Raw genomic sequence first — 13,202 nt, forward strand, 5'->3', positions numbered from 1 at the left:
GCAAAATTAAAAAAAAAAAAAGTTGTATATTGTAATGTCCAAAGATTCACCAGGTAGTTCTAATCCAACATGAACCTTACAATAATAGTGATAAAGTTTAGTGCAGAAAGTGAGATATTTGCTTTCATGAGACTCCCCTTATTCTAGGGAATGAAATAGGTGAGGATTGATCTTGTAGGAAGAGAGTTTTTCTATTCAGTGCTGTAATTAGGGTGGAGTTTTGCTATAAAATGTGAAGACTATATTTTTATAGATAACCTTCAGTTTGCAGGGGACAGGTATGGTTAAAATAAACTTTATAAGCACGCTTTCTGTTAGTGCTGTGTTTTTGGCATGGCTTTGGCTTACAGTGGGACCACAAGAGGGAGTGGGTAGGCAGAAGAATTGTATATGAAACTAATACAGGTAGTCCTAGCTTAGCAACCATTCATTTAGTGACTGTTGAAAGTTACAATGGCGCTGAAAAAAGTTACTCACAATCAGTCCTCGCACTTATGACCGTCATAGTGTCCCTGCAGTCACGTGATTGCAGTTTGGGTGCTTGGCAACTGCCATGCATTTGCGACAGTTGCAGCATCCTGCAGTCACAATTGCCATTTGCGACCTTCCCAGCTGGCTTCCGACAAAGTGAATGGGGAAGCCAGCAGAAGGTCACAAGTCCTGGTCATGTGATGTCTCACTTAACGACTGCAGGTGATTCGCTTAATGACCACAACTGGGACTGCTGGAACTGCCATTGCTAAGTGGGGTGGTCATGTGATGTTTTGCTTAATTACCACTTTGCTTAGTAATGGAGTTGCCAGTCCCAGTTAGGGTCATTAAGCGAGGACTACCTATAAGTAAAATATGAATTAGGAATAAAAGGCAGCTGGGATTCTTAAACATTAGGTTGTTCAAAAGTGTTCTCACTGTAACAGCAGCCTTTTGCCAAATCAGTTTCTAGTGGTGGAGTCCTGTTTTTGGAATGGTATTAGCACACCCTATGGTCCAAGTTATTAGTATGCATGCTGCTGCTTCAAATAAGCAAATTAATAAACTGTGAAAAGAATACCTCATAGTTCTTTAGCATCTATCTCTGTTATGGTCAGCAGCATCTCCTTAAATCCACTGGTGTCAAGAATTCCCTTTATAAAAAAACATAGAAGTTGACACTGAATGATGGCTTGATAGAGCTTGCCCATTCTGCTGCCCTCCAAATGTATTGGATTACGACATCCAGAAATCCTGTTATCATGCCCTGCAGATCCTAGAGCAGAACAAGAGGAACCATAGTTTAATGAGAGAGCTCATATTCTTCCTATGCAGACTCAGTCCCTGGTAGTAAGTCTGGGAAAGATCTCTGCTGGACATTGGGGAGGAGCTGCTGAGATCAGGTGATTTGACAACTCAAGGAAATTTCATGCAAAAAAGTTTCATATGAATCCTGTGTGAAGTTACAAAGACAGAAAGACCTGCCCTTCCTTGAAACTGGGCCAGTCCTGCTGCATAGGTCAAAAGCATCCTTCCAGGTGTGTTGGACTATAGCTTCCATTATCCTAGCCAACATATCCAATAGATAGAGCTGGGGATTATGAAACTTGTATGTAGCATAAATTGGAAAGAGTTACTCTAATCCATGAGGTGTTCCTCATTGCTACTAAAAATCTGATCTGTTTCTCCCCTAAGCCCTACCAAAAGCAAACTGGTTCCCCCACTGCCTTTTAAGTGAATTCCTCAGCTCTCTTAGTGATTTTCATACTGTGGATGAAAAAAAAAAGAAAAAAAAAGAGTGTAGCCATACATCCATGGATACATATGTCCTTGGCAAATTCCATTAAGAAAATAAACCTCATACTAGTTCTGCTTTGCATGTTGCAAGCAGAACAATAAGGCAAATACAACCATGTTTTGAAAAGAGGAAAAGTAAAGCAATAAAAATAAAAATGGAACTGTCTAATCCTATTAATCAGGGTGCTGTGAGCTAGGAAATCATTTTTGATGATCCTGTCTCTATCTCTGACTCCATGCCTGTCTTGAATTGTGGTTTCAGTTAGTTTAATCATTCTCTGTTATGCCCAGCCAAACAAGCAATATTAAAAATGATGCATCTCTGACCTGGGCCTTGGGTATTGGTGGCTACCCTCACATCCCTTCTTTTTTAAATTTGACCTATAGATATTTGTATCTTTATAAACTGCACCCCTGCAGCAATATGCTAACACTCTTCTTTATCCAAGTTTAGCCTTATCCAAACTATAACCATTGAAAAGGGTTAAACTTCAGCTCCTGGGATTCATAGGCAGCATGGCACCAGTTTGGGGAAGACTGCTCCAGTTCAGTCAGCCTCAAGATCATTCTGTCCAAAAATGCTTGAGACCTAATTTCTGGGGCTGTGTCACTTCTACTAACAAAGTTATCCTTAGGGCCTGCAGTATGGAGAATGTATGAATGAACCACAGACCTGTGTTCAGTGGTTTAATGTTACCTCAGGCACTTGGCACAGAATGTAGAAGCTGGTTCAGCCAAAGCCATCATAGCCCAAGTAACAAACAGGAACATAAGTAGTGGTGGGATCACTCAACAAGCTAAGTTATATTGGGCTTTGTCCGTTTTGGCCTTAATATGTTTGTGAATCCACCCAACCACTATGGCTTACGTACCACTGTTTATGGCTTTGCAAACTCAGCCAGTGGTCATTTATTCAATAAGCTGTTGTTAAACAATGGCTTAGTGGCTCATTGAATTAGATCACTAGGCCATTTAATTTTGAAAAGACTAGTCCAGGGCCACAGGTAGAGTGGGAAGTTGAAAAAACATCCTGGAAAAAAGGCAATAGCATTTTGGTATCATGCCAAGACAATGGTATAAATCACCAGGAGTCAAGCTCAAATCAAAGGTGATTTTATTTATAGCTGCCTTTCCCTACGTAGTATCCTCTTGATATGTTTCTATACCCATAATTCCCAGCTACCACAACTTTGATCATGTAGGCTAGGAATTATGGAGGATGAAGTTCAAGACATCTAGAGGGCACCAAGTTGAAAATAGTAGTCCAATCCTAAACATGATGACACTAAAATGATGAAATGTGTATTGTGATATCCTGACTCTCTGCTCAGTCCATTCATATTTGTGTTGCAATGTCACACACAAATTCATAAGATGTAGCATTTGCATCATGATATCACAATGGATGTTTCATTCACTTGTCCCCCTTGCCCCCTGTGTATGCCTACATCTGTGTTGACGGCAGCAGTAGCCCTCCATGATTTCAGAAAAGATCTTGTTCAATTCTTCATCTCTAATCTCTTTCCTCATAGGTCCCCCACTAAAATCCACCAGCTTGCCAGACCTCAAAGATAGAGTCATTTTTGTGCTGCTCCATCTTGGTGGAACTCCTTCCCACAAGAATAAACTCAGTTCCTTCTTGAGTTGATTTTTGCTGTGCCTTCCAGTCTGATATCAACTAAATAAGATTCCTAGGAGGTTTTTAATTGTTTGCATGTGTTTTAATTGTCAATTACTTTAGGAAACTTTGCCCATGAAAAATGATAGAAAAATATACAATTAAATAAATACATTTGTCAAGAAGATAAAGATTGAACCTGGGATTTTTTCCAAGAAATATCTGGTTTATCAGTAACCTCCTGGTAATGTAAATATTGTAGAAAGCCACATGTCTCATTGTCCCTGAAAAGTAGGAGTTATGTTCAGTGTTTGTCAATTAAGCTCAACTCTTGAGTGGATTCTTCTGTATAGTTCTCTTGCAACAATACAGAAGTTGTTCACTGTTGCCTTCTTTCAAGATAGTCTTTGACTTCTCAATCTTGCCTACAGCATTGTTATTTCCAGGGGGTTCTTTGTCCAAATATTAACGAAATGTGATCCTGTTTAGCTTTTTGAGATAGGCCAAGATTAGCTAGGTGTTACCTAGATGGGCCAGAATAACATGAAAAGGAACATAAAAAGGAAGTGTTAGCATGTGCAAATTTTAAATTTAATTGTTGACATGCCACAGATGGCTAAAGATGCATTATCTCCACATTTGTTCAATAGAGGTCTGATGTCGGATAATTTGGGGGGCACCTTTAAATCAGTCTTGCTACTGGCTGAAAGTGAGATGCAGTGTGGACCATGGCAACTCTTCAGAAACACATTGAATCAATTCAGTTGGTCCAAGCATACTGATGATCTCCTTCCTGCCTTCTTTTTCCCTCTTAGAACCGTGTTGAGTTTGGCAGTAAATGGAGTGGAAGTGAAGCATTCATTGATCATCTTTAATTACAGGCAATTTGTGAGCACCGCAGTTTATGCTGTGCTCAGATTTCAGCCCGACAGACAAGGGAACAGATTAAAGACTCTCATTCATCTGGTGCCAAAGTGACAATTGTTGCATAGCAGCATGGAAAGCATGTAGCCTTCTCAAATATATGTACGGAGAGGAGAACCTTCTGAATTACTGGCATGGCAATTTCCAGTGAGTTGCTTGCCTTATACATTCATTGGGAAAACTTCAGTACTGGTTCTAAGTGTAGTTATTCTAGGATCCAACTCTTGGACTGTTTCCCATATTCTTTTATCTAGCATTCTGTGAAAATATTTATTTAGAATATTACAATTTCCTGGTTTCAGTGCTGTTGACCAATGACCCCGAAATAAGTGTGATTAACTTTTCTATTCAGGAACAGGCTAAACGTCTTTGGAATCTTGCCTTAAAACTGCTTCTTCCTCAGAATTTGCATAAAAGGTCTGTCAGATAGAGGTTATGTTCATATATCACAGTAAGTAATAATGCTTTGTTTGATTTTGACCTTCTGTTATGTGTGAGACAGCCAATGAGACTTTTAAACCATAGCTTGCGAGTTGGCATATTGTGCCAACCCAACCCATTGTGGCTTATTCAGCAATCCATTGTTAGCCTGGTGTATGATTTAAAAACCGTTAGCACCAACTATCTCAAGAGAAGGTGCAGAAGGGGATAGTAAAAATTAGGAGGTGTTTGAACCACTGGCATTCTTCAGATGCATTGTGACTGCAGTTCCCATATTGATTAGGAATATTAGTAGTTGAAATGTCTAATTTCATTCCTGAAGAGTAGTAAGTTGGGAAAAGGCTGGATTAGATCATCTTGGTTAAATAAGCGATGAAGAACCACAGCTAGATGATTAAATTATGCTGACATATAGAAAAGAGATCTTGGATTTCTAGTGTTATTTAATACAGTGGAGCAAAAAAGTATTTAGTCAGCCACCAATTGTGTAAATTCTCCCACTTAAAAAGATGAGAGAGGCCTGTAATTTTCATCATAGGTATACCTCAACTATGAGAGACAAAATGGGGAAAAAAATCCAGAAAATCGTATTGTCTGATTTTTAAAGAATTTATTTGCAAATCATGGTGGAAAATAAGTATTTGGTCAATATCAAAAGTTCATCTCAATACTTTGTTATATATCCTTTGTTGGCAATGACAGAGGTCAAACGTTTTCTGTAAGTCTTCACAAGGTTTTCACACACTGTTGCTGGTATTTTGGCCCATTCCTCCATGCAGATCTCCTCTAGAGCAGTGATGTTTTGGGGTTGTCGCTGGGCAACACGGACTTTCAACTCCCTCCATGGGGTTGAGATCTGGAGACTGGCTAGGCCACTCCAGGACCTTGAAATGCTTCTTACGAAGCCACTCCTTCGTTGCCTGGGCGGTGTGTTTGGGATCATTGTCATGCTGAAAGACCCAGCCACGTTTCATCTTCAATGCCCTTGCTGATGGAAGGAGGTGTTCACTCAAAATCTCACAATACATGGCCCCATTCATTCTTCCCTTTACACGGATCAGTCATCCTGGTCCCTTTGCAGACAAACATCCCCAAAGCATGATGTTTCCACCCCCATGCTTCACAGTAGGTATGGTGTTCTTTGGATGCAACTCAGCATTCTCTCTCCTCCAAACACGACGAGTTGAGTTTAGACCAAAACATTCTACTTTGGTTTCATCTGACCATATGACATTCTCCCAATCCTCTTCTGGATCATCCAAATGCTCTCTAGCAAACTTCAGACGGGCCCAGACATGTACCGGCTTAAGCAGGGGGACACATCTGGCACTGCAGGATTTGAGTCCCTGGCGGCGTAGTGTGTTACTGATGGTAGCCTTTGTTACTTTGGTCCCAGCTCTCTGCAGGTCATTCACTAGGTCTCCCCGTGTGGTTCTGGGATTTTTGCTCACCGTTCTTGTGATCATTTTGACCCCATGGGGTGAGATCTTGCGTGGAGCCCCAGATCAAGGGAGATTATTAGTGTCTTGTATGTCTTCCATTTTCTAATTATTGCTCCCACAGTTGATTTCTTCACACCAAGCTGCTTGCCTATTGCAGATTCAGTCTTCCCAGCCTGGTGCAGGTCTACAATTTTGTTTCTGGTGTCCTTCAACAGCTCTTTGGTCTTGGCCATAGTGGAGTTTGGAGTGTGACTGTTTGAGGTTGTGGACAGGTGTCTTTTATACTGATAACAAGGTCAAACAGGTGCCATTACTACAGGTAACGAGTGGAGGACAGAGGAACCTCTTAAAGAAGTAGTTACAGGTCTGTGAGAGCCAGACATCTTGCTTGTTTGTAGGTAACCAAATACTTATTTTCCACCATGATTTGCAAATAAATTCTTTAAAAATCAGACAATGTGATTTTCTGGATTTTTTCCCCCATTTTGTCTCTCATAGTTGAGGTATATCTATGATGAAAATTACAGGCCTCTCTCATCTTTTTAAGTGGGAGAACTTGCACAATTGGTGGCTGACTAAATACTTTTTTGCCCCACTGTATACAGTATTATCAGCCAGGGGGGACGCGGTGGCGCAGCGGCTTAATGACGCTGAAAGTTGCCGGCCAGAAATGGTTGATGGTTCAGCGGTTCGAGTCCAGCCTTCGCGTTAAACAGGGTGAGCTCCTGTTTCCTCCCCAGTTCCTGTCAACCCAACAGGTTGAAAACTCACATGAGTAGATAAATGGGGACTCTCACTCCGGTGGGAGGAAAAATGCTGGCGGCGCCTTGCAAAAAGGAGTCAGGAGCAGTTGCTGGTAAGCACGAAAAACCGCACGCACCCGAAAAGGGCGCGAAGCAACGGAAACCCCGCCTCCTGCGTTCGGCAGCTGGGCTCTGCTCTAGGAAGGAGGCTCTGGCAAACCACTTCCGAAAAACAATTGCCTTGAAAACTGCAAGGACTCGTCCAAGCAGTCACTGCAGGGTCAGCAATGACTGAGCGCAGACAAAAAAAAAAATTATCAGCCAGTTATGTTTGTTTCTTTATCTAAATGGCATTAACCTGGTAAAGTAGTGAAGCAAAATGAAAATATGTAGATATTTAATAGATTTAGAATAGTCCAATACAATACTGTATCATAAGTTACACATTCAAACCTCTTGAGACCTTTAAAGATTTCTTGTGGTAAAGGTAGCCCAGCTTTGTTATGCATATTCAGATTTTCAGAGATTGAGATTGAGATTGAAAAGGTGCGATTTGAGAATTAAGATAGATTGATCATCTTAAGGTCCCACTAAATAATTAAAAGTGGTATTTTCAAATATGAATGTTATATTAATCCAACTGCATCCCCATTAAGATAAAAATAAAGAGAGCAAATTGAGCTCAACCCCTGGTGGCAACATGGGCTCAATTATGCAGTTTTCTTGGGAACAGTATGGAAGTGATTTCCCCCTGTTGTCTTCTGGGATGTGTTTGGACTTATGGTTAGAACTTGAATGGAAGCCCTCCAGAGAATACAGCTCTGGTATTCCCTGCAGAGCTTCCATCTACATTATCCAGATCCAACCCTGCTTAGTTTCCAAGGCCAAACAAGGTCAGAAGACACAACTGTGCTAAGGAACATCTCCATTACATCATATGTTTTGTTTTAATAAAGTGTAAATTCAGGGTTTAGGAACAGTGATTTTACTGTATGGAAACAGTTAAAAATTTCTCTACAGTATTATATTATGCTTCCAATAATGCACATTTAAATTGGAAAGCTTCCAGTGTTTTTGTTCAGATCAGATGTAATGTGCCTTCCGGTTGAATACTGTATACAAATTTAGAGGTGGAGTTAAAAATTTGAATTACAGCTGACTGTATCCTTTTGAAGTGAACCTTATTAGTAAAGCATATAATTAGTTGTATTTTTCTTCATTTTAACATAGTAAAATTAAACCTGAAATTGCAGTATAGAAGGTAAAATAAGATAATGGCTATTTTACAGTCTTATCAGTTGATTGGAGGATATCATACAGATGAGCTGATGATACTGGGTAGTGAAATCTCCCAACTCAGGATACATGTAAGGCAGAGATGGAGAAATCCTGGTCCTCTGTTTGTTGCTGAACTTCCAACAACTTGCCCCATAATTAAGGATGCTGGAAATTGGCATTCAGGTGGATCGTAGATTCCCCTCCACTAGCATTGTGATGCAATCTCTGTGTGTGTGTGTTTTAATCAGCAAACCACAGTATTAAGCAAGTTTGGCTGTGTCAGATTCTACCTCAATTGTGTTGAGCTGGATTCATATTTAATTGGCAGAGTGATAAATGTCCTCATCCAAATTGTATCTTTACACTTTAGAAGTTCAGCCCGAGGTGTCCCAAAAAGTGGAGAGAGAAAAATAGCAGAAGCATTTTTATTTAGGATGTGCTTATATCTAAGTGTGGTAGAAGATCTAATTTTCCCCTCACAACAACTGTGAGGTAGGCTCACCTGAGAGACAATGTCTAGCCCCAAGTCACCCAGTGAGCCTCTATATATCTCTTTGCTCCTAGTCCAACACCTTCATTGCTACACTAAACTGCAAGTCCCTCTAAGTAGATTCTGGAGCAGTGTTTCTCAACCTTGGCGGCTTTAAGATGGGTGGACTTCAACTCCCAGAATTCCCCAGCCAGCCATGCTGGCTGGGGAATTCTGGGAGTTGAAGTCCACCCATCTTAAAGTCGCCAAGGTTGAGAAACACTGTTCTGGAGAGGAAATACATATGCCTGTTCTGTTTTCTGTTTCTACTCCCTTTCTTGGAGTATGCGTGTTTGTGTTGGATCTGCAGGATCCAGAACTGCAAAATCCCCTTTTCCTCCTTCAGCCATCAGAGCACCAGTGGAAGGGCAGTGCAGGGGTAGCAAACCCCATGAAGAAGGCATGTGTGTTTGGAGAGAGAAGCAGGCAAAATTCTACAGCTCTTGGAATGACCTTTCAGCGACCAGAGCTTTGTGCCAGTAATTCCTTATCAAATACCATTCATTCAAAGTTTTAATCTTGGGTCTAGTTGTTGCAACTTCCTCTAAAGTTCAACTACTTTTTCAGTTGGCTATATTGTGGCTGGAACACATTCCTGAGCTAACCCACAGTGGTCTGTAGCCGCTGCGTTTTGGAAAAAAGTCGAAAAGACAAAGAGTGACAGGAGGGGTAAGAAGTAATAAAGCAACACTCTTTCTTCCCCACCCATTTCTAAACTCATTCAGAAAAAGATAGACAGCCTCTAGTTGCTCTAATCCTTAAATTGTTTTGGATCCCCAAACGCTGATAAAAAGAGCTGTGAAATTCTCTTTATCCAGAACTGAAGTCAAAAGTTTAGGACAGCCAAGGGTTATCTGTAATTATTCCCATTGGGAAGGCTTCAAAAGAACCCCCCACGCATTCTTATTGCCTAGCCTGGGTGTTGTAGTTTATTTTCCAGAAGCAGCTGTTAGAAGCTCCCAAATGCCATTCACAGCTGCAAATTCAATTTTCTCCAATAAGATCATGCAAGGTTTAAGGAAAACCAGCTGCTTTTAAAGGAGAACAGTGGAATCCAGTTGAGGAAGATCTAGTAGGGAAAGGAAAACAGGGACTTTACCCGTCTCTTGCAAAATGTGTATGAGAGGTAGTGTGCAGAAATACTCTGGCCATTTTAAATTTATAGGAAAGGATTGTATAGCTGAGTATGCCACACCAAACAAGGTTTTTGATCAGGAGAACAAGATTTTAGATCAGATGCTAGTTTTCTATGCATGCTACTCTGTGTATTCTGACCTGAGGTTTGGGTTTTCCTTTGAGGTAGGGTGTGGTACTGGACTGTATAGGGCAATATTAATTTGACTGGCTGCTCTTTTAAAACAAAAACAAATTGTTTACTCTAAGAAACTCACTTATAGCAAGAAGTAGCCTTTTGATTCAAACACGGTCCTAAGCCATTGTACTCAGCTGCTTTCAATAGCATCGATCATAGTATCCTCCTGGCCATCTCCAGGGGTTGGGGTTGGGGGTACTGTTCTGCAGTGGTCCTGTCTTTCCTCCAGGTATGGTTTTGTTTAGTGGTGGTGGTAGAAGAGAGTTCAAAACCTAAGGCCCTCTGTTGCGGGGTGTTGCATGGCTCAACTTTCTTGCTTCTCCTATTTAATTTCTATACGAAGCCACTGAGAGAAGTCTTCTGATGGCATGGAATCAGTGTAGACAGTACAGGAAGGTGGCCTTGATGGAAATATGCAAGAGCTGTTACGTAGGCAAAGAGGACTGGAACATTTTTTTAAGCCCTGAGAAATAAGATAATATTCAGAAGGAGATCAAGCAGATGCCTCCTTGATTCCCTTGGGTATAAGAAACAGATGGGAGGTATAGCACAATCAGACTTGCAAGATTCTGTTAATATAGCCAATCTCAATAAAGGTAGTCTCTCTATGGAGTTGATTCCTAGTCGGGTCTACCTAGTGGGCCTGACAGGTGTCCTCAGTATGCAGATGATACTCAGGTATGTATCTTGACTGTGGGCCAAGATACAGTTAGAATGTTATTCCAGTGCCTGGAAATTATGAGGGTCTGGATGGGGAAGAACACACTAAGGCTCAGTTCCAGCAAGATGAAGTGGCTCTGGGTTTAGCAACCAGCTGAGATCATCCTGGGTTCTGGATGTGGTCACACTCCCCCAGATTGAACAACTTCATAACTTGAGGGTCCTCCTGGACTCTCAGTTCTTGCTTGAGGAGGAAGTAGCAGGTGTAGTTAGGAAAACCTTTATGCAGGTCTATATTGTGCATATGTTATGAACGTTTTTGGATCAGTAGGCTCTGCTCATTGTCCCTCAAGCCTTGGCCATCTAATAATTGCAATGTGCTCTACATGGGCTGATCTTGAAGACCATCTAGAACTTACAACAGATCCAGAATGCATTTGCTCAAGTACTTATGGATGCCATTTTGTCAGGGTAACATACTACTGCAAGGGTTATGTTGGTTGCCAGCTGGCTTCTGGATGCAGCTCAAGGGGCTGATTGTCATCTTTAAAGCCCTACATAGCTCATTTTTGGGACTGCCCAAATAAGTAAGGGCCCCAAATAAGATCTAGTAAGGAGAATTCCCTTTGAGCCTCAGCTCCAAGAGAGTGTTATTATTAGGGATCATGAAAGTGTGCTTTTTCTAATATTGCCCCTCTCCTTTGGAACAGCACCTGAGGCTAGATCAGCACCTGTTGACATTTAGAAAAGATGTCAAGCCTTGGCTATTTTAGAAAGCTTTCAGGGACTGATATGAGAGGTGAGTTCTGTTCCCCCATCTGTAGTATAAGATGGCTAACATAGCTATCATGTTGAGGATGATATTCATTGGTGTGATGGAAGTGAAGTTTGTTTTTCTGGATTGTGGATTTATTCTCTGTAATGGAAAGGACAAAAGCCCATGGATGGAAGCTTTCCAAAATTGAAATGAGGAATTTCCTGACTGTCAGAGCTATTAAGCAGCAGGATGACAGCGGAATCATCAGTGCTCCATCATTGGAGGCTTCAAACAAAAGTTGGGCAATTGTTTGGGTTGGCCTGAGGATTCCTGCCCTGGCAGAGGGTTAGACTAGAAGACTTTGAAGGTCCTTTCCAATGCTGTGATTCTATGATCCATCATTTTTCCTTCAACTTTCTTTGAAAACTCTCATCTGGGTTATTGGTATTAATAGGAGATAGAAAGCAGTTGGTAAATGGGCTGAAAGAGATGCATGAATGGTCATGTTGCTTTCAGTATAGATACTCATTCGTTTTGACTCAGTTTTCCTGTTGGTGAAATGGGTTGGGCAGGCTTTTTAAACTGGGGTGTGCTTGTGCTGAGCACATGGTTTCTTTCATGTCACCTTTAGTTTGCTCCCAAAGAGTTCCTCTCTGTCTATATGTCAACATATCTATGATAAATAGCTGCCCCAGTGACAATATTTGTGAATGGATGAATCACACGAGGGAAGAACCGTTTTGTTTGGCTTCAGGAGCTTCTGCCAAATTCTTATTCTCAGAGAGTTCAACATCTAATGTGCAGTCTCTGTATTATGTTTGGCTAGAGGAGGTTTTACAGCTCTGTAATTGGATACTGATGTATATAAAAGTGACTGCTCCATAAGAGAAGCAAAGGAGAGCCAAGTCACGTTCTGTAGAGAGTTTTGTGTGGCCAGTTAGGAACTAAGTTCAAATGCAGGAAGAGAAAGGAGATCAAGGGCAAGCTTCAAGAAAGGAAAAGAAGCGGGGACTTTTGTCTTAGATCATGAATGCACCTTGGTTGGCATGAGCAAAGCATCCCTCATTTTGTAGCCCCTAAAAGGCATGACATGGCTACTTCAAAGGCTCACTCGGATTCCACATCTATGTGCAACCACAACTCCCCCCCCCGCAAACCAGTTCCTCTGGGATTGATGGTGAATTGAAGCAACTGTTTGGGCAAGTGAAGACCGTCGGGGAAAGCCTTCAAAAATGACCATTTCAGAGGATGCAGTTGCTTATGGCAGAATGCTACCATGCAGCAAAGTGTCCTTTTGGCTGCTTTGCAAAGCCCCCATTTTTGTATCTGTTAGATTGATAGCCTGCTTTTCCTCCCAGCAGTTCCCAACCTCGTTCTTTATATGACCCACTTAGACAGCATCCACGGGATCCCACACACAAGGCCCCCTAAAAATGCTCAAATTTTTTTGGATCAACACATTTCACAAATGTTGGTGTTCTTGACCCAAATCTCATGAGAAAGTCAAAATATTTGTGAGTTGGTAATTCTGTGAGGTTTCAGTGTTATTTTTTGAAAAGTCCTTTTTTGAGGTTAATGTACCTAAGATACCTCCTCCGTTCATCTTTACAGCAATGACCCTGTGAGGTAGGTTTGGCTGAGGGAGAGTGCTTGGCCTCAGATCACCCAGATCCTAGTCCAGCACCCAAACTCCAAACCTAGATCTAATCCAGTTTACCCACTTATACAAGG

At 41.3% G+C, this 13,202-nt stretch overlaps 1 protein-coding gene across 3 annotated transcripts in view; it reads left to right on the forward strand.

Moving 5' to 3' along the window:
- PDZD2 (PDZ domain containing 2) overlaps positions 1 to 13,202 on the forward strand; it is a 184,586-nt gene that overhangs the window by 28,854 nt on the left and 142,530 nt on the right. The window lies entirely within an intron of this gene.

The sequence above is a fragment of the Python bivittatus genome, unplaced genomic scaffold (genome assembly GCF_059951505.1).
Source record: "Python bivittatus isolate LINGU-HERP-01145 unplaced genomic scaffold, Pbiv_v1 ctg000570_np1212, whole genome shotgun sequence".
Lineage (NCBI taxonomy): Eukaryota > Metazoa > Chordata > Lepidosauria > Squamata > Pythonidae > Python > Python bivittatus.